At 46.2% G+C, this 19,618-nt stretch overlaps 1 protein-coding gene across 1 annotated transcript in view; it reads left to right on the top strand.

The window, feature by feature from the left end:
• The window catches only part of LOC132808066 (zinc finger protein 420-like), a 238,857-nt gene that overhangs the window by 94,072 nt on the left and 125,167 nt on the right, over positions 1 to 19,618 (top strand). The gene's annotated exons all lie outside the window — the stretch shown is intronic.

The raw sequence follows: 19,618 nt of genomic DNA, 5'->3' as shown, positions 1-19,618 counted from the left end.
ATCTAGACTGATGTGTGGATGGGCAAAGAGGCCTCAGTGTCCTCCTACTCCAGTCACTGCCAGTTGTCAGACAGATGTAGGAAGCAATCGGCAAGGCAAGCGTTATATTAGCAAGAGGAATTGAGTTCACAAGTGGGATGTCTTCCTGCAGTTAGGGTGTCATTGAGTATATTCAAGGCAGAGTTCATCTGATTTTTTAACAAAGAAGTGGATGTTTGTGGGGGAAGGCGAGAACATGGTTTAAGACCAGTATAGAATGGTTCCAGAGTCATACAGCACAGAAACATTCCCTTTAGTCCAACCTGTCATAGAGGTATACAACATAGAAACAGACCCTTTGGTCCAACTCATCCATGGTGGGACCAACAATCTGGTCCCACCTGTCAGCACCTGGCCCACATCCCTCAAAATCCTTCCCATTCATATACCCAGCCAGATGCCTTTTAAATATTGCAATTGTACTAACCTCAACCTCCGACAACTCATTCCAAACATGTACCACCCTCGGTGTGAAAAGGTTGCTCCTCAGATCTCTTCTATATCTTTCCCCCCTCACCCTAAACCTATGCCCTCTAGTTCTGGACCCACCCCCTCCTGGGAAAAGACCTTGGCTATTTATCCTATTCATGCCCTTCATAATTTTGTAAACCTCTATAAGGTTACTCCTTAGTCTCCAACGCTCCAGGGAAAACAGCCCTAGCCTCCAAACAGAACAAATCCTCCAACCCTGGCAACATCCTTGTAAATTTTTCTGAACCCTTTCAAGTTTCACAACATCTTACTGATAGTAAGGAAACCAGAATTGCACACAATATTCCAAATGTGGCCTAACCAATGTCCTGTACAGCCGCAACATAACTTCCCAAATCCTATACTCAGAGGATTGGGAAAGTTTTCAAAACCTACAAAAGACAACTGGGAAAGAATGGAGGACAAACGAAACCTTCGAGGGTCAGCTTGGACGCATCAAGGTCTCAGGACAGGGTGGGGATGACCCCAGCTATGGGCCACATGCCAGCAAATGGGACTAGATTAATTTAGGATATCTGGTCAGTACAATTGTGTTGGACAGAAGGGTCTGTTTCTGTGCTATGTATCTCTATGACTCTGGCGTTTGCCAGAGTCAGGAGGTTCACTTTCTCTCTACTTTCAATGTTAATGCCTTGATGTCCCATTTTGCTCCCACCTTCCTGGGGTCGTTAACCATTTTGTGTCTGGTCCTTCTTCAAGAAGCTGCGTGGCAGGTTCACCCTGACTTGACACTTTCTTTTTGCTTCCCAAAATCAGACCTGCTCACTCTCAGCAGTATCCCAGTGTTGTGAAAGATATTAGCTTTCAGGCGGAGGTATCCAAAGTTCAGAGAGACGGCAGTCTTGATGTTTTTGCTTTTCTGTCCCGTAAGATCCTGAATCAGCACCTTCAGGAGAATTAGTTCGAGCCGAGTGAGAACAGAGGGGGAGAGAGAGTGGGATGGTGCTTTCAATTTTGTGGAATAACAAAAGAATTTTTTTTTTTTAGACTACTTAGTGTGGAAACAGGCCCTTCGGCCCAACAAGTCCACACCGACCCGCCGAAGCGCAACCCACCCATACTCCTACATTTACCCATTACCTAACACTACGGGCAATTTAGCATGGCCAATTCACCTGACCCGCACATCTTTGGATTTTGGGAGGAAACCGGAGCACCCGGAGGAAACCCACGCAGACACGGGGAGAACGTGCAAACTCCACACAGTCAGTCGCCTGAGGTGGGAATTGAACCCAGGTCTCTGGCGCTGTGAGGCAGCAGTGCTAACCACTGTGCCACCGTGCTGCCCAAATTTTGTGGAATAACAAAAGAAAAGAATATTCCACAGAAAGTAGAATTGCTTGTTCTGAATTTCTACCCTGCACTAATGACCTTTGTAATCTCTTTTTACAGAGCACAGTAGCGCCTCGACATACGAACAAACCCGTTCATGTACAAATCGGTTTACGAACAGGATTGTACGTAAAACTTTGCTTCAACGTACGTACGAAATTGAAGGTACGAACACAAAAGCTCTCGGGCCCCGCGTGATCTCATTCAGTTCGTCTTTGGCGTGTGCGCTGTGAACAGCCGTCCAACCATTCTTACGCTATCCGAACAATGGGAAAAGTTGATTAAGTTCGTAAGTCGAGGCGCTACTGTATTTGAAAATCTGAAGACGGAAGTTTCAACATCAACAGATGAAGGGCTTAAGCCCGAAATGTTGACTCTCCTACTTCTCAGATGCAGCCTCACCTGCTGTGCTTTTCCAGCGCCACACTTTTCAATACTGACTCTCCAGTGTCTGCAGTCCTCACTTTGACGTCAATGTCTGACAGTCACTCAATCCATCGGGACCGTAACGGTTTTCATCTATGATTCTGTGAGAAGGAGCAAAGCTTTTTGGTTCCTGTCTAAGTACGTTTTCAGCATCAGTGGGACTGGATGAGAGACCCTACCATTGCAGCGCACTGAGTGTGGAGCCTAAAATAACTATACGGCCTGGAAAGAGGAATTCACAGCAGGGAGTGGCTCCATACTTCGGCCATGGAGAAACCTGACAAAACCCACCTCTTGGAGAGACCGTGGGAAAGGCTTCCGTTTCCCATCTTCCCTGGAGATTCATCGGCGTAGTCACACTGGGCAGAGGCCGTTCACCTGCCCAGTCTGTGGGGAGGCCTTCAGATATTTCTCCTCTCTGCTGAGGCACCAGCGGATCCACACGGGGGAGAGGCCATTCAGCTGCCCCGAGTGCAGGAAGGCCTTCAGCGATTCCTCCGCCCTGCGGAGCCACCAGCGGGTCCACACAGGGGAGAGGCCATTCCCCTGCCCCAAGTGTGGGAAGGCCTTCACCAGCTCCTCCCAACTCCGGAGGCACCAGCGAGTTCACGTACCATCGCAGGGGGATTGAAGGAGTGAAGGCTGAAAGTCCAGTGAATAATGACAATCAGCCCAGCTCCCGGGACTCCCGGGTTTGAATCCCGCTGCAGCAGATGGCGTTATACAGGGTATGGGTTGAAGTTGCTGAGTGAGGCAATGCTTCTGTCACGGGATCCATTACTTCTTCATGAAAAGACTCGATTCCTCTGTGGAATTTTACCTGATTATATTATATTGTAGCAACAAAGATGCTATTAACTCTTTATTGTATTTTAGCCTAGCAACAATTAAGTATAACTATGACTACGTGGCAGCTGCTTTTTTATCAGCTACTTATTGTTTTCTCAGCTAATTAGTGTTTAACGCGACCTTGAAACAATGCTGACCGAGGCACAGTTTGAGATTCCAGTTCTTTAAACAAATGATGTAATTGCTTAACTTAGACTGTAAAGGATAAAAAGCAGAGCTAAAACAGACAGAACTCACTCTTGTCTTGAAACACAGACAATGAGTCACCTAACCATCTCGGCTTAACTGCAGATCCTCTGAACCACCAGGCTTGCAGAAAAGACACATTTGTGCAAAATATAGACCGATTGGAAGAAACATACTGACAGCTAAGAGCTTGCTGAGATACGCCTGCCTAAAAGATTCTTGGTTGAGACACTGCAATCTAGCCTGAAAAAGCTACAATCTGAACCAACTAGCTGAAACACGCTAGTCTAAGAAGATCCCATTTGGGACACTCAGGTATTAAGCTCTGCTTTTATCCTAGCTATCTTTTAAGAACATTCAAAAACATCCGATTGTGAGTATTCAACTTATTATAGTGATAAATTTCGATTATATTTTACACCACACACTTCGTATTCGCCGAACCTTTATTTGATAAGATATGTTTACCTTTGTGTTGGTATGTTAAGTCTAGAACTTAGCTGAGAAGGCATTAGGATTGACTTAAAGTGAATCCCTCTCACTCCTAGGTGAAAGGATAAACTGAAGGGACCTAGGGACCTGCGATAAACCCAGCCGAGTTTGTAACTATCAGGACCATACAGTCAATAGGGACCACTGGTAAACTTGACAGGTAACGGCCTCAGGTATATGCCCGAGGTACTGTAGTTTAATCCGGTAGTAACCCATACCTATTGAGGATATCCACCTGAATAACATAACACTTCCTCCGGGTTACGGCTGTACCAAGGATCCAATTAGAAAGGGACATCTCGGTGCTGACCAATAGTGAAGACAGTGAGGTTGGGTGGGCGTATACGCGTGAGTGAGTGTGCTTTATCTTGAGCTGTTTAAAAAGCAGCTACTTTTTCTCTGCCTTTTTGCTGAGGGGGATTTGAAGCTTTAACAAAGTTGGGTCACAATAAAGGTGAAGTGAACTTAACGCCGAGCTCAGACTCTCATTGAAGGCTTTGAACTCCGAGAGGTTTTGGTTTTAAAGCTACTCATTTCTTCAGCCTCCTGCACTAAGCTTCCCATGTCGCTGATCAGTTGGATCTGTGAATGAGCAGCCAGTATCGTTTGAAATTGTAAATGTTTCAGGAGTGCAGAGTGTGAGAATTCTATTCGAGAGGGTTCAGTAAAGATTTACCAGGATGTTGCCAAGACTGGAGGGAGGGTTTGAGTTATCAGGAGAAGCTGGGACTTTATTCACTGGAGGACAGGAAATTAAGGGGTGCCATCATTGAGATTGATAAAATCATGGGGAGTGGAGGTAAGGGCTCTTCCTTAGCGTAGGGGAGCTCAAGACTAGGGGGCACATTTCTTTAAAGTGAGAGGAGAGAGATTTAAAAGGAACCTGAGCGGCAAGGTTTTGACAGAAGGCAGTTTACACGTGGAATGAAGTTGGATGAGGATGTGGTAGATGCAGATGAAGTTACAAATTTTAAATGACATTTGGATGAGTACATAAATAGAAAGGTTTAGAGGGACATGGGCCAAACGCAGACAAATGGGATCTTATTGAAGTGGCCTTATTGAAACCAGTAGAATTCTGAAAGGGGCTTGACAGGATTGATGCAGATAAAATGCTCCTTTGTGGGGTGAGTCATAGAATGTGAACCATGTGGAAGCAGGCCATTCAGCCCATCTATTCCATGCTAGCCTTTCAAAGAGCATCTCGCCCACATCCATACCATGGCCCATCAACCCTAAATTGCACATCAAGGGTCACTATGGGTAATTTACCACAGCCAATCCACCCGAACCTTTACACCCTAATCTATAAATTACCTTCTCAAAAATGTCATTTAAATGTAGAGTTTTTCTCTAAGCAAAACGTCAGTCTGACTCAACATTCGGGTGCAGACAGAATTCACACTTATTGTCAGAAAAGCTGTGCATTTGAATGACATTCTTGAGAAGGTAACAAAAAACAAGTTCTGGGATTGACATGCAAAAAAACAGAAACCCATTCTAAAGGTGAAAAGATTTAATCTAAAATTGTCTGATGTGTCACATTTCCATGACACTAGAATCCTTTCGATATAAATTGTGATCATGATCTCATTCTCCACAGCCACCTGATGAAGGAGCGGCGCTCCGAAAGCTAGTGCTTCCAAACAAACCAGGATTATAGCCTGGTGTTGTGCGATTTTTAACTTTGTCCATGGGATACACATGAGTTGTGGGACTGGTAACAGTTCTTATTTTGTGATCTATTCCAAGTGAAATTTCTCCTCTGCGCAGGCACGGGTGAACAGTTTGTTTTTTGTGCTTTGCGCGAGATCGGGCTAGCAGCTTTTAAATCCTTATGTTAAGCAGTCGAAGTAAACTGTCGATCAGCAACTGTATTCCGAGAGTGGTACTTCCAGCTCTGGTAATCCTGTTGCATCAGAGAGAGGGAGAGGAAGTCACATCTAAAGAGCAGACTGAAAAGTTATTTCACTTGTTGAGTCAGTTCCTCCCTCAGATGAGACTGGATATTGCTTTTAATTGATCATAATTAAATGCTACAATGGAACACCTTAAATTCGAGGAGGTTTGAAAGGGCAAACGAAACAGTTTCTTTGAAAAGAGATATTGTTCCATTTCTAATCTTGGGTGACCCATGAGATATTTTTACTGAGAGCGCCATAATCATCTTCCTGCTGGATTTTTTTCAGGGCAAACAATTTCTGGTGAGAGAAATTCTGCATCCTGGGAAGGCGGGGAAATTAAAAAATACAGGGTGTTAAAAGCATTTTAACTGAGGGTCCACGAGCTTTCGTGGGAGTAGTGCATTTGCCAAAAACATTTCGACAGAATTCCTCCGAACTGTTGGACTGAAAGTAGTTTCCCCACTGAACGTTAAACAGGCATTGAGAACGTTGCGCATTATAGTGTGTTCCTGAGGACCGGAGGAGGATTGAACTTGCCAACGTCAACCACACTTTGCAGAGAGATGGAAAGAGGTTGATGGAAGTCAACAATTGTCAGATTATTTCATGAAAATAACAGCTGGTATAGGGAACACCTAGAAAAGGGGCGTGAGTAATGAGTACACAGAAACAAACTCTTCAGTCCAGGCCAGCCAGATATCCTAAATTAATCTAGTGACCCATTTGCCAGCATTTGGCCCATATCCCTCTGAATGCTTCCTATTCATATCCCCATCCAGATGTATGGTTTTCTTTGGAGAATACTTGGGTGAGAGCTAAGATATGCTATTACTCAGCCTTTTCCCACTGAGCTTGACCTTTCCTTCATGTTAATTGGAGCTGGAGAAGCCTGAAAGCTGAAAAGGATTTCCTGGGGGAAAAAAAAACTTTTCCTTTCAGTCGCTACAAGTCAATAATTTATAGAATCCCTGCAGTGTGGGAAGAGGCCTTTCGGACCAACCAGTCCAACCAACTCTCCGAAGAGCAACCCATTCAGACCCATTTCCCTATGACTCTACACTTACTTCTGAGTAATGCACCTAACCTACACATCCCTGATTACAATGGGGAATTCACCTAACCTGCACATCTTTGGATCGTGGGAGTAAAACCCACGTCCCTTGAGCCCAGCATTAAAAATAAATGGAAAACGGCAGTGGCAAAAGAGAGCGCCGTACTCTCAGAAGTGGGACAAAGGAGGGAAGTTGCAGTCCGGCGTGAAGGTGAATCTTCATTCAGAGGCAGGGAATCAGCAGCAGGTTCAGAAACTCATGGTGCACCTTCCGCATTCAAACACCATGAGGGGTTCTGATTGGCAGGAGGACCGGTCTTCTTCTGGTCCTCCTTGGCATTCTATTGGTTCGTCAAAAGTAGTTCGCGCGCCTTTTCGGCGGACAGCAAGAAGCATGCGCAGTGATTTGCTGACACCAGCAAATATACGTTATGCCTTACTGACACCGAGGAGCATGCGCAGTATGCTCTGCGGAGATGCCGTTATTACTGACGTTTTTAAGCATCCAAATGCAAATCGGAAAAAAAGGATAGAATCACATTTTTTCCTGTGGCTTAAGATTTTATTCCTTTTGCATTCTGTCTGGCTGTTCCATACATGTACCACCCTCTGTGTGAAAAGACTGCCCCTTAGGTCTCTTTTATATCTTTCCCCTCTCACCCGAAACCACATCATTCCAGATGAAGGGCTTGTGCCCGATAGGTCAACTTTCCTACTCCTTGGATGCTGCCTGACCTGCTGTGCTTTTCCAGCACTGCACTTTTTGACTCTGATCTCCAGCATTAGCAGTCCTCACTTTCTCCACTTCCCAATATATCACCATTTAAACAACACACCTCATTTCTGCTTTTTTTTTCCCACAGCAAAGACTATAACTTCACACTGTGGTACTGCACTTGCCAGGTGTTTGAGGCACAGACCTGGACCAGCTTTTCCAGAGTCTGGCCTCTTTCTGGATTCACTCCCTTTCTTTTCAGTTGCTGCAAGTCAACAATTGGATCCCAGCAAGAAAATAAAAGAAATAGAAAAGGGAGTGAGAGAAGAGAGTGCTGATGGACAGAGGAAGGAAATTACAGTCTTGGATGAATCTCAAACTTCATTCAAAAGAGGGAGGAGCAGCAGCAGCTTCAGAAGCTCATGGATCAAGATTGAAGTCGTGCTGGAAAAGCACAGCTGGTCAGGCAGCATCCGAGGAGCAGGAAAATCGACGTCTCGGATTCAGACAATAGGGCTGCTCTGAATGGTAGGAGGACCAGACTCCCTCCGGTGTTCCAGTGCTCCTCATTGGTCTGGCCACTAATACTATTCTTCCTATTACAGGGCGACCACAGCTGTACTCAGTACTCCAGAAAAATGGCCTCACCAACATCCTGTACAACCTCAACATAAAACAAAGAAAATTTACAACCCAGCAATAGGCCCTACAGCCCTCCAAACCTGAGCTGATCCAAATCCCCTGTCTAAACCTATCGCACAATTCCTGAATCTGTATCCATCTGCTCTCCAATGACTCATGCATCTGTCCAGATGCACCTTAAATGAATCTACCGTCCCTGCCTCTACTACCTCTGCTGGCAATGCATTCCAGACACTTATCACCGTCTGAATAATGTACTTTCTGTGTGCATCTCCAACATGATGTCCCAACACCTGTACTCAGCATGTGAACAGTGAAGGCAAGCGTGCTGAACACCTTCTTCACCCCACTGATCTACCAGTGATGTAACTGCCACGAACAATGAACCTGAACACCTCCAGGTCTTTGTTCCACAACACGACTCGGGCCCTACCATTACCTGTTCAAGTCTTGCCCTCCTTTATTTTAGCAAAATGCAACCCCTCACTGATATCCGTACCCCTCTCATACACACACGCGCTCTCTCAGACATACACATACACCACCCTCTCAACACACACACCCTCTCGCAAGTTCATACTCCATCACAATCTCACTTTATCAAGCAGGCACACATGCTCTCACACACACTTCCCTGATGAAGGGCGTTTCCCCGGAATGTCAATCTTCCTGCTCCTTGGATGCTGCCTGACTTGCTGCAGTACCACACACTCAATCCTAAACCTATTACCCTCTAGTTCTGGACTGCCCCATCCAAAGGAAAATATCACATCTATTTACCCTATCCATGCCCTTCATGATGATATAAAAGCATATAAGGTCACTCCTCAGACTCTGGCAAGCTGCGGAAAACAGTCCCAACCTGAACTTCTGTCTCTCCTCACCCGGGTAACCAAGACACATACCTGAGGTGGTAAAGTCTGCTCCCTCTCTGGATTCACTCCAGTTGCTACAAGTGAGCCTGCTCCATCATTCATTAAGATCATGGTTGATCTATCCATCGTCTCATCTCCTTCTCCCTGCACTGCCCCAAGGAACCCCTTAATTCCCCTACCAGGCCAAATCCCATCCAACTGTGTCTTGAATATACTTAATGAAGCTGCCTCTATTGCTTCCTTGGCCAGAGTATTCCATAGATTTTGATGAAGGGCTTTTGCCCGAAACATCAATCTTCCTGTGCTCTGGATGCTGCCTGACCTGCTGTGCTTTTCCAGCACCACATCTAATCTAGATTATTCCATAGATTCACGACCCTCTGGGAAAAGCAGTTCCTCATCTCTGTCTGAAAGCTACTCCCTGTAACCTGGAGGCCTAGTGTCACCCACCAGCAGAAATGACCGGACAAGGTAGGACTTCATCCCTACAGTGCAATGACATTGGGAAGATGTTTCCATCGGTAGGAGAGACGAGGACCAGAGGACACAGCTTTAAGAATAAAGTGAAAACCTTCAGGAACAGAGATAAACGATGTCTCCTTTTCTGCTGACAGCGAGGAGCATGGACAATGTATTGGTGACATGAGCGAGCATGTGCACTGTTGTTCACACTGAGGAGCAGTCGCAATGTGCTCTGTGGCGATGCTGTGTTCTCGACAGATGTTAAGTGTTCAAATGCCAAGAGGAGAAATAAAGGGTCGAGCCACAGTTTTTTTTCCCCTATGAGGCTCAACATTTTATAGCTGGCTGCTCAACTTTTTTTAAAATGTCTTTTCCCCAGAGTAGGGGTGAGGTTCACAACTACAGGGCATAGGTTTTGGGTGAGAGCAGAAGGATAGAAAAGGTAGCGCAGGGGCAACTTTTCCATGCAGAGGATGGTGCATGTATGAAATGAGCTGCGAGAGGAAGCAGTGGAGGCTGGTATAACTACAACATTTAAAAGGCATCTGGATAGGTATATGAATATATAGGGCTCAGAGGGATATGAGCCAAGTGCTGGCAAATGGGACTACATTAATTTAGGATATCTGGTTGGCATGGGCAGGTTGCACCATGGGCAGCACGGTGGCACAGTGGTTAGCACTGCTGCCTCACAGCACCTGAGACCCGGGTTCAATTCCCGACTCAGGTGACTGACTGTGTGGAGTTTGCACGTTCTCCCCGTGTCTGCGTGGGTTTCCTCCCACAGTCAGGTGAATTGGCCATGCTAAATTGCCCCTAGTGTTAGGTAAGGGGTAAATGTAGGGGTATGGGTGGGTTTCGCTTCGGCGGGTCGGTGTGGACTTGTTGGGCCGAAGGGCCTGTTTCCACACTAAGTCTAATCTAATCTAAAAGTGAATGTGTTCCCATACTGTACAACTCTGTGACTCTGAATAATAAAAAAGTATATATTTTCAAAAACCAAACTATCTCCATGTTAAACGGGCTTAGTTCACCACATACTTTACTAACCATTCTCAACAGGTCCTGCCCCTTCAATGACTGAGGAACATGTACATGCTGGTGCATAGTATCCGTCACTAGTATTTACACACTACCCTCAGCAATTGCACAAGTAACAGCAAAGAGTAAACAGCACAAGGATTAAACACACAGTGAGGGGTAAACAGCACAAGGATTAAACACACAGTGAGGGGTAAACAGCACAAGGATTAAACACACAGTGAGGGGCAAACAGCACAAGGATTAAACACACAGTGAGGGGCAAACAGCACAAGGATTAAACACACAGTGAGGGGTAAACAGCACAAGCGCCAGTAAAAGCAGATGGAAAGTGAGTGTAAAATGTGACTGTGACAGGACAGGCCCCACATTCCTTCCCCTCCGTCCCCCCCACAACCTGCCTCACCTTTCACCTCCCGGGCCCAGTACCTTCCAGGTGGCCCCATAGTTGACACAGGGGCCGCCCCACGACCAGTAGAACTCCACCACCCAGGCGCCCGACCAGTTCCCAAGCAGGTCCTTAACCCCATCCGCCTCCAGAATGTTCACCGGCTCCTGGCTGCTGTACAGCCGGCCGGTGTGGCCGTGACACAGCAGCTGCGCCAGGAAGGCGGCGGCGGCGGCCAGTGCCGGGTGTCTGCCCCGGGCCGCACGGCGCCATTTTCCTAACGGCCGCCCTCCCGCCGCTTCCTCGCTCGAGCGACTTCTCCTCCCAACCGCCTTCGCCCCCGCGTGACGTCTGCACGGGGGGATGGGCGGGGCCGGGGGAGCCTCACCGTCACCAAGCAACAGCCACCTCGCGCTACAACTGCTCATTCACAAAAACAAACTCTCCTGTCTCGCTCTGCAGCTGCTGGGGGGACACTGCCACGTTTCGAGGAGCCCTGTCTACATTGGGAAAGCTCACCGCTCCATTTAAACACATATTCCCACATCCCACTTGCCTGCATTTGGCCCATTTCCCTCTAAACCTTTCTATTCATGCACCCATCCAAATGCTGTTTCAATGTTGTCACTGTACCTGCATCGACCACATCCTCAGCAAGTTCATTCCACATGCAACTCACCCTCTTTCAAAATGTTGCCCCTCCGGTTCCTTTTAATTCTCTCTCCTCACATTAAAAAAAATGCCCCCCGAGTTTTGAGTTCCCTACGCTAAGCAAGAGCCATTTTCTATTCACCTTACCTCCACTTCTCATGATTTTATCAATCTCAATGAGGTCAACCCCCCCCCCCACCCCACCAACCACCTTTGCGCTCCAGTGAATAAAGTCCCAGCCTCTCCTTATAACTCAAACCCTCCAGTCCTTACAACATCCTGGTAAATCTTTATTAAACCCTCTCTAATAGTATTCTTCCAATTACAGGGCCACCAGAACTGTACTCAGTACTCTGAAAGTGGCCTCACCAACATCCTGGGGTAAAAAGTGAGGTCTACAGATGCTGGAGATCACAGTTGAAAATGTGTTGCTGGTTAAAGCACAGCAGGTTAGGCAGCATCCAAGGAATAGGAAATTCGACGTTTCGGGCATAAGCCCTTCATCAGGAATGAGGAGAGGGTGCCAGGCAGGCTAAGATAAAAGGTAGGGAGGAGGGACTTGGGGGAGGGGCAATGGAGATGTGATAGGTGGAAGGAGGTCAAGGTGAGGGTGATAGGCCGGAGTGGGGTGGGGGCGGAGAGGTTAGGAAGGTCAAATTCACCTGGACTGTCTCAGACTCCTCCCTCCCCTTCCTAGACCTTTCCATTTCTATCTCAGGCGACTGACTCAACACAGACATCTACTATAAACCGACTGACTCCCACAGCTATCTGGACTACACCTCCTCCCACCCTGCCCCCTGTAAAAACTCCATCCCATATTCCCAATTCCTTCGTCTCCACCGCATCTGCTCCCAGGAGGACCAGTTCCAACACCGCACAGCCCAGATGGCCTCCTTCTTCAAGGACCGCAGATTCCCCCCAAACGTGATCGACGATGCCCTCCACCGCATCTCCTCCACTTCCTGCTCCTCCGCCCTTGAGCCCCACTCCTCCAACCGCCACCAAGACAGAACCCCACTGGTTCTCACCTACCACCCCACCAACCTCCGTATACAGCGTATCATCCGCCGTCATTTCCGCCACCTCCAAACGCACCCCACCACCAGGGATATATTTCCCTCCCCTCCCCTATCAGCGTTCCGCAAGGACCACTCCCTTCGTGACTCCCTCATCAGGTCCACACCCCCCACCAACCCAACCTCCACTCCCAGCACCTTCCCCTGCAACTGCAGGAAATGTAAAACTTGCGCCCACACCTCCTCCCTCACTTCCCTCCAAGGCCCCAAGGGATCCTTCCATATCCGCCACAAGTTCACCTGTACCTCCACACACATCATCTATTGCATCCGCTGCACCCGATGTGGCCTCCTCTACATTGGGGAGACGGGCCGCTTACTTGCGGAACGCTTCAGAGAACACCTCAGGGACGCCCGGACCAACCAACCCAACCACCCCGTGGCTCAACACTTTAACTCTCCCTCCCACTCCACCGAGGACATGCAGGTCCTTGGACTCCTCCACCGGCAAAACATAACAACATGACGCTTGGAGGAAGAACGCCTCATCTTCCGCCTGGGAACCCTCCAACCACAAGGGATGAACTCAGATTTCTCCAGTTTCCTCATTTCCCCTCCCCCCACCGTGTCTCAGTCGGTTCCCTCAACTCAGCACCGCCCTCCTAACCTGCAATCTTCTTCCTAACCTCTCTGCCCCCACCCCACTCCGGCCTATCACCCTCACCTTGACCTCCTTCCACCTATCACATCTCCATCGCCCCTCCCCCAAGTCCCTCCTCCCTACCTTTTATCTTAGTCTGCCTGGCACTCTCTCCTCATTCCTGATGAAGGGCTCTGGCCCGAAATGTCGAATTTCCTATTCCTTGGATGCTGCCTAACCTGCTGTGCTTTAACCAGCAACACATTTTCAACTCACCAACATCCTGTACAACCTCAACATGATGTCCCAACCCCTCTCCTCAATGGTGTGAACAATGAAAGCAATGTTGCGAGATGCCTTCTTAATCACCCTGTCTACCAGTGATGCAACTTCCATAGAACTAAGTACCTGAACATCACCACCTCCCCATGTCTGTCTGTTCTATAAGTGACTCATGGCCCAACCATTATCTGCACAACCCCCTGCTTTTATTAAGCCTCTCTCTCATACCCCTCAGTCAGACACACACTCCTCAACACTCTCTCACACTCGCAGCCTCATACTCCATCTCACACACATACTTTCCCAAGCATGCACACACACAAACTCACATGCACACACTCTCACATGCACACACACACACTACTCTTCGGGGTGAAATTGTATTGGCAGAATTATACTGCAGATACATTCAATTTTGTTCAAAAAGCACACAATCTGCAGGCAGTCAATCCATGTAATATTTTACAAATTCCAACTTTGGAAACAGAACCAGTCTGATTCAAGATTGGAATACTGACAGACTCAAATGTCACACCTTTAATGCATTGTCTGAGCGGAGATGTCTTTTTTTATATAAAACCTTAAGTCATCTCAAGAACATTGTTACATATTAATGAACCAAAGCCTGCAACCATTCTAAGGGATGAAGACTATCTAAGTTTGTTCAATATATTCTATCAGTTGCATGACACTGATCTTTTGATATAAGTTCTGTGTCTTATGATGCTGTTCCATGAGGCTTATATATTGATGAAGCAAGATGGTACAGATGAGGCGATAGAGAATTACAGATCAGCTAGGAAGGATTTAAAGAGAGAGTTAAGAAGAGCAAAGAGAGGACATGAGCTGTCTTTAGCAAATAGAATAAAGGAGAACCCTAAAGCTTTCTATAGGTATGTGAGGAATAAAAGGATGATTAGGGTAGGAATAGGGCCAATCAAAGACAGAAGCAGGAAGTGGAGTGTGGACACTGTAGAGATCGGAGAGGTGCTAAATGAACATTTCTCATCGGTGTTCACTCAGGAAAAGAATGAGGTACGAGATATTAGACTCGAAAAGCTCGAGGTTAGTTACACCCAGGTCTTATCAATTCGAGAAGGAGTGAAAGTAGACAAGTAGACAATCTTTCACAATAAAGATTACCTGAACTTCACGCTGACCTCAGACTCTCATTGAGAGCTTTGAACTCAACAGGTTTTTGTTTTAAAACTGCTGATTTCTTACAGGTGAAAGTGAGAACTGCAGATGCTGAAGATCAGAGTCAAGATTAGTGTGGTGCTGGCAAAGCACAGCAGGTCAGGCAACGTTGATTTTCCTGCTCCTCAGATGCTGCCTGACCTGTTGTGCTCATTTCTGACAGCCTCCTGTACTATGTTTCCAATGTTGTGTATCAGTTGCAGCAGTGAATGAGTAACCAGTATTGTTAGAAATTGTAAATTTTTCAAGAGTGCAGGTACTACACCATGTCATCGGCATTGTACAGTTTCCTGGCAGCACTGGGAGGTGTGGGCTGTGTCCACTGGAAACGATGTGGAGGTGCCGGTGTTGGACTGGGTAGATAAAGTTAAAAGTCACACAACACCAGCTAATAGTCGAACAGGTTTATTTGTAAGCATGAGCTTTCAGAGTGCTGCTCCTTCATCAGGTAGCTGTGGAGCAGGGTCATAAGACACAGAATTTATAGCAAAAGATCACAGTGTCATGCAACAGATAGGATATATTGAACAAATCTAGATTGCAGATTAATCTTTCATCTTTTACCATGGGTTTCAGGTTTCAATTCATTAATATGTAAACCCCAGAACTACTTTTAATTCACCCTCTCGAGATAATTTAAGGTTTTATAAAAATAGATGACATCTCAGCTCAGATACTGCACAAAAGTGTCTGTGTCCGAATCTTGAATCAGACTGGTTCTATTAATCAAAGTAGGAATTTATAAAATATTACATGGATTGACGGCCTGCAGTTTGTTTGCTTTTTGAGCAAAATTTTAATATTTATATCTGCAAATATAATTCTGCAAATGCAAATTCACCCCATTGACTGATGTGTGATTGTATCTGCACGAGTGTGTGTGTGTGCGCATGTGCGAGTTTGTGCATGCATGCTAATGAAGTGTGTGTGAGCTGGAGTATAAGCCTGTGAGATGGTGTGGGTGTTAGGGTGTGTGTGTCTGAGAGAGTGACAGGTAAAGGCAAAGGGTTGCATTTTGCTAAAACAGGGAAGGGCAGGACTTGAACAGTTACTGGTAGGGCCCTGCATCGTGTTGTAGAACAGATTCATGGGGCTGCGTGGAGGGGTTCTGGTTCATAAAGTTTAAAATCTCTCACACCAGGTTATTGTCCAACTGGTTTATTTGGAAACACAGCTGTTGGAGCGCTGCTCCTCCATGGGGTGTTTGTGGAGCAGGATCATAAGACACAACCACCTGATGAAGGAGCAGCGCTCCAAAAGCTAATGCTTGTAAATGAGCCTGTTGGAGTATCACCTGGTCTGGTGTGAATTTTAACTTCGTACACCCCAGTCCAACACCGACATCTCCAAATCGGGGACATAGCTCTTTGAAAGTTGCCTCATTGCTGGACAGGGTGGTGAAGGAGGCGTTTAGCACACTTGCCCTCATTGTTCACACCGTTCAGTGTAGGAATTGGGACATCACATTGAGGTTGTACAGGATATTGGTGAGACCACGTGTAGAGTACTGAGTACACTTCTGGTCGCCCTATCGACGACCACAAGTTGACTGGTGACCTTATTTCGATTTATAAAGTCATGGGGCGTGTAGGAAAGGTAAATATCACAAGGGGAAAAAAATATGCATCTCCCGTTTTTTTTTACTTCTCTTGGCATTTGGACACTTCAATTCTATCAGTAACAGCCTCATCGCCAGAAAGCAAACTGTGGGCTGGAGGACTGGAAGGTGACTGGTCCTCCTGCCAATCAGAGCCTTCCTATTGTCTGAATCCAGAAGCTGGAACACTAGTTTCGGAAGTTGCTGCTCTCTCTCTGAATGAAGATTGAGTTTGTTCCAGACTCCCCTCTTATTTCTGCTAATCTAATCGGTTTACCACATCTGTCTGGGGCGTGCAACCCACCCCCCCTCCCGATAGCTGGGTCTTATTACTTTTGCTGACGCAACACAGGGTCTTATTTGGTTACCTTGTTCATACTAACTCCCTATATGCGTGACCATTGCTACGGTCATGTTAATCCATCTGCTTCGACCAGTCGACCACCTCCTTTAATTAATTCTTTCTTGGAATGTACCCTCACGATTCTGCCTTGCGATTTTTGCAGAAGCAAGATGCAGATACTTGTAACTGCTTGCAAGCAAATCTCGCTTAACATATCCCCCCAGCACAGACCAGTTGGGCCGGAAGGTCTGTTTCTGTGCTGTTATCCTGGAATTGTCTCTGGGGAATGCAGAAGTGTGGTTGGACTTTCAGAGCAGCTTTCCAAGATGTTGTGCCCTTACTGGGAGCAAAAGAAGTTACAAGGAAGTCTTTTGTTTGTGAGACAGCAACCGGGTGAGTGAGTATATCTGGGAGTTTGGTGGGAAGTGGGAATTCATTGCACTGTGGGGATGAAGCCCTATCCTACCCAGTCATTTCTGCTGGTGGATTCGACCAGGCCTCAGGTTGATGGGAGTAGATTTAGGACAGAGATGAGGAGGAACTGCTTTTCCCAGAGAGTAGTCAATCTATGGAATTCTCTGGCCAAGGAAGCAGTAGAGGCATCTTCATTAAGATTATTCAAAACACAGTTGGATGGGTATTTGCATGGTGTGGGAATTAAGGGTAACTGGGACAATGCAGGGAGGAGGATCTCAGACGATGGATATATCGGCCATGATCATAATGAACGGAAGAACAGGTTCGATGGGCCAAATGGCCAATTCCTACTTTTACTATGAAACTATAACCCTGCCTTTCCCATGGCAAACCAACCTAACCTGCGCACAATGGGCAATTTAGCATGGCCAATCCAAATCAAGGCCAGTGAGCAATGTCATGATGTGGGAAATGAACATCAGAGAACGATAGAAAGGGACAAGGTGAGTAAATGTATCAGCAATCAAAACCGGATTCTGAAGATCACAAAACTTGAAACTTAAAACGATGTTTCTGAAAGTGTGCTGCATTGTAACAAAATTGACTGCACACATTGAAGAGAATAATTATGATCTGAGACTCCTTACAGAGGCATGGCTTCAGGATGACAAGGATTGGATTCTGAATATCGAGGTGATAGTCAAATGGGAAGCGAGGTGAAGGTAGAGGCTTGGCGCTGCTCATCAAAGCACTGATCACAGGGAAGTCTGGTGTTAGCTTGGATTCAGGTCAAGATTTCTCTGTCCTCTGATGTCCCTGTACCCACAGAGTAAGATATTGGTCTGTTCTGCTCTGCTGGATTTCTGCTGAAGCTTTGACCCCCACCCCTACACCTTCTGGAACAATAAAACATTCAGTCAATTAAGACCCAAGCCACAATCCCCAGCCTGTCAACCATCCAGACACACAGTGTAGTCCTAGCTGGGATTTATGATTTATAACAGCTATGATTTATAACAATATTTATGCCAGCAGAATTAAAGCATCTGTTATCAAATAGACATCGGGATATACAGCACGCAATAGACTTTACTCTGTCTCATTCACACACATAAACATGTACATCCATGGGGGTGAATTTGTATTTGCAGAATTATATTTGCAGATACATTGTATTTTTCGCAAAAAATGCACAACCTGCAGGCTGTTTAATCAGTTTGACCTATACTGATACCTTCAGGGATTTCTGAACTTGGACAGCAAGGACCCTTTGTTCCTCAGCACTCTGTAGTGATCTACTATTTATTACTTCCTTCCTTCTCTTATTAAATTTCGCAGAATGCCTGGAGATTAAATTCCATAGTTCTGCCCCATTTACTACTGATAGATATCAGAGTGTAGCCAGAGACCATCCTCCTCCCTAGGAACAATACAACCTTTCCAGCGTTTATTCCTGGACAGAGGAGGCAGTGTTTTCTCCAGCTGAGCAGTGTGTTTGTTAGCATATCCAACTATATTAATCAAAAGTTCCTCACGCTAGCTACACAATAACCAGTGATGTTAGTTCCCATTATCTCTTTATTTGTGCCCTCACAGTTTTTCCTACATTCTACTTAATGTTATTCTAATGTCACAGTTGGAGATTTAATGTCAGCTTTTGCAACAACGGTCTTGCATTCCAGACCCTACTTAATATTTTCCTAATGTCATGATTAGATATTTACTATCAATAGTCTCAAGCAGGGTGACTCTACTCATTATTAATTAGATATTTGATGTCATGTCCCAAATATTTATTGTCCCCGTCCTGTCAATCATATTTAGCAGGTGAGGCTAACTTTACTGACTGTTATCTCATCTTGCCATAGTGACCTTTCAGCCTCAACCTTACTCTGCAAATTGGTATAAGAGCTTTCCACTATCCTTTGCAACAAATTGGCAGTAGTCTCCATGCTCTAACCCTTCCCATGCTTTCATGCTCTTTATTTTCCATACTATCTAAAGATAGACTCAGAGCTGTAGAGCACAGAAACAGACCCTGCGGTCCACGCTGACCAGATCTCCTAATTAATCTAGTGATCCATTTGTCAGCATGTCGCCCCTTACCCCTCTGAATCTTTCCTATCCATATCCGCATTCAGATGCATTTTAAATACTGTAATTGTACCAGCCTCCACCACTTCCTCTGGCAGCTCATTCCATACACATACCACCCTCTGTGCGAAAGGATTGCCCCTTCGGACCCTCAGAAATCTTTCCCCTCTCACCCTAAACCTATGCCCTCCACTTCTGGTCTCGGTGCCTTGCCCCCACAACAAGGGGAAACGTCATACAAAAGTTGAGCAGCCAGACAAAATGCAAAAGGAATAAAATATCGAGCCGCAGGGAAAAAAAATTGTGGCTCAATCTTTTCACCCCGTTGGCATTTGGACATTTAAAATCTGTCAGGAACACAAACATCCCCATAGAGCATACTGCGCATGTTTGCCAGTGTCAGCAACGCAGTGCGCATGCTTACCAGTGTCAGCAAAACACTGAGCATGCTCATCGCTGGACGCAAAAAAAGGCGCGGGACCTT

Source organism: Hemiscyllium ocellatum (genome assembly GCF_020745735.1).
Source record: "Hemiscyllium ocellatum isolate sHemOce1 chromosome 27 unlocalized genomic scaffold, sHemOce1.pat.X.cur. SUPER_27_unloc_3, whole genome shotgun sequence".
NCBI lineage: Eukaryota > Metazoa > Chordata > Chondrichthyes > Orectolobiformes > Hemiscylliidae > Hemiscyllium > Hemiscyllium ocellatum.
The sequence above is the reverse complement of the archived record's forward strand: the minus strand, read 5'-3'. Positions and strand labels throughout refer to the sequence as shown.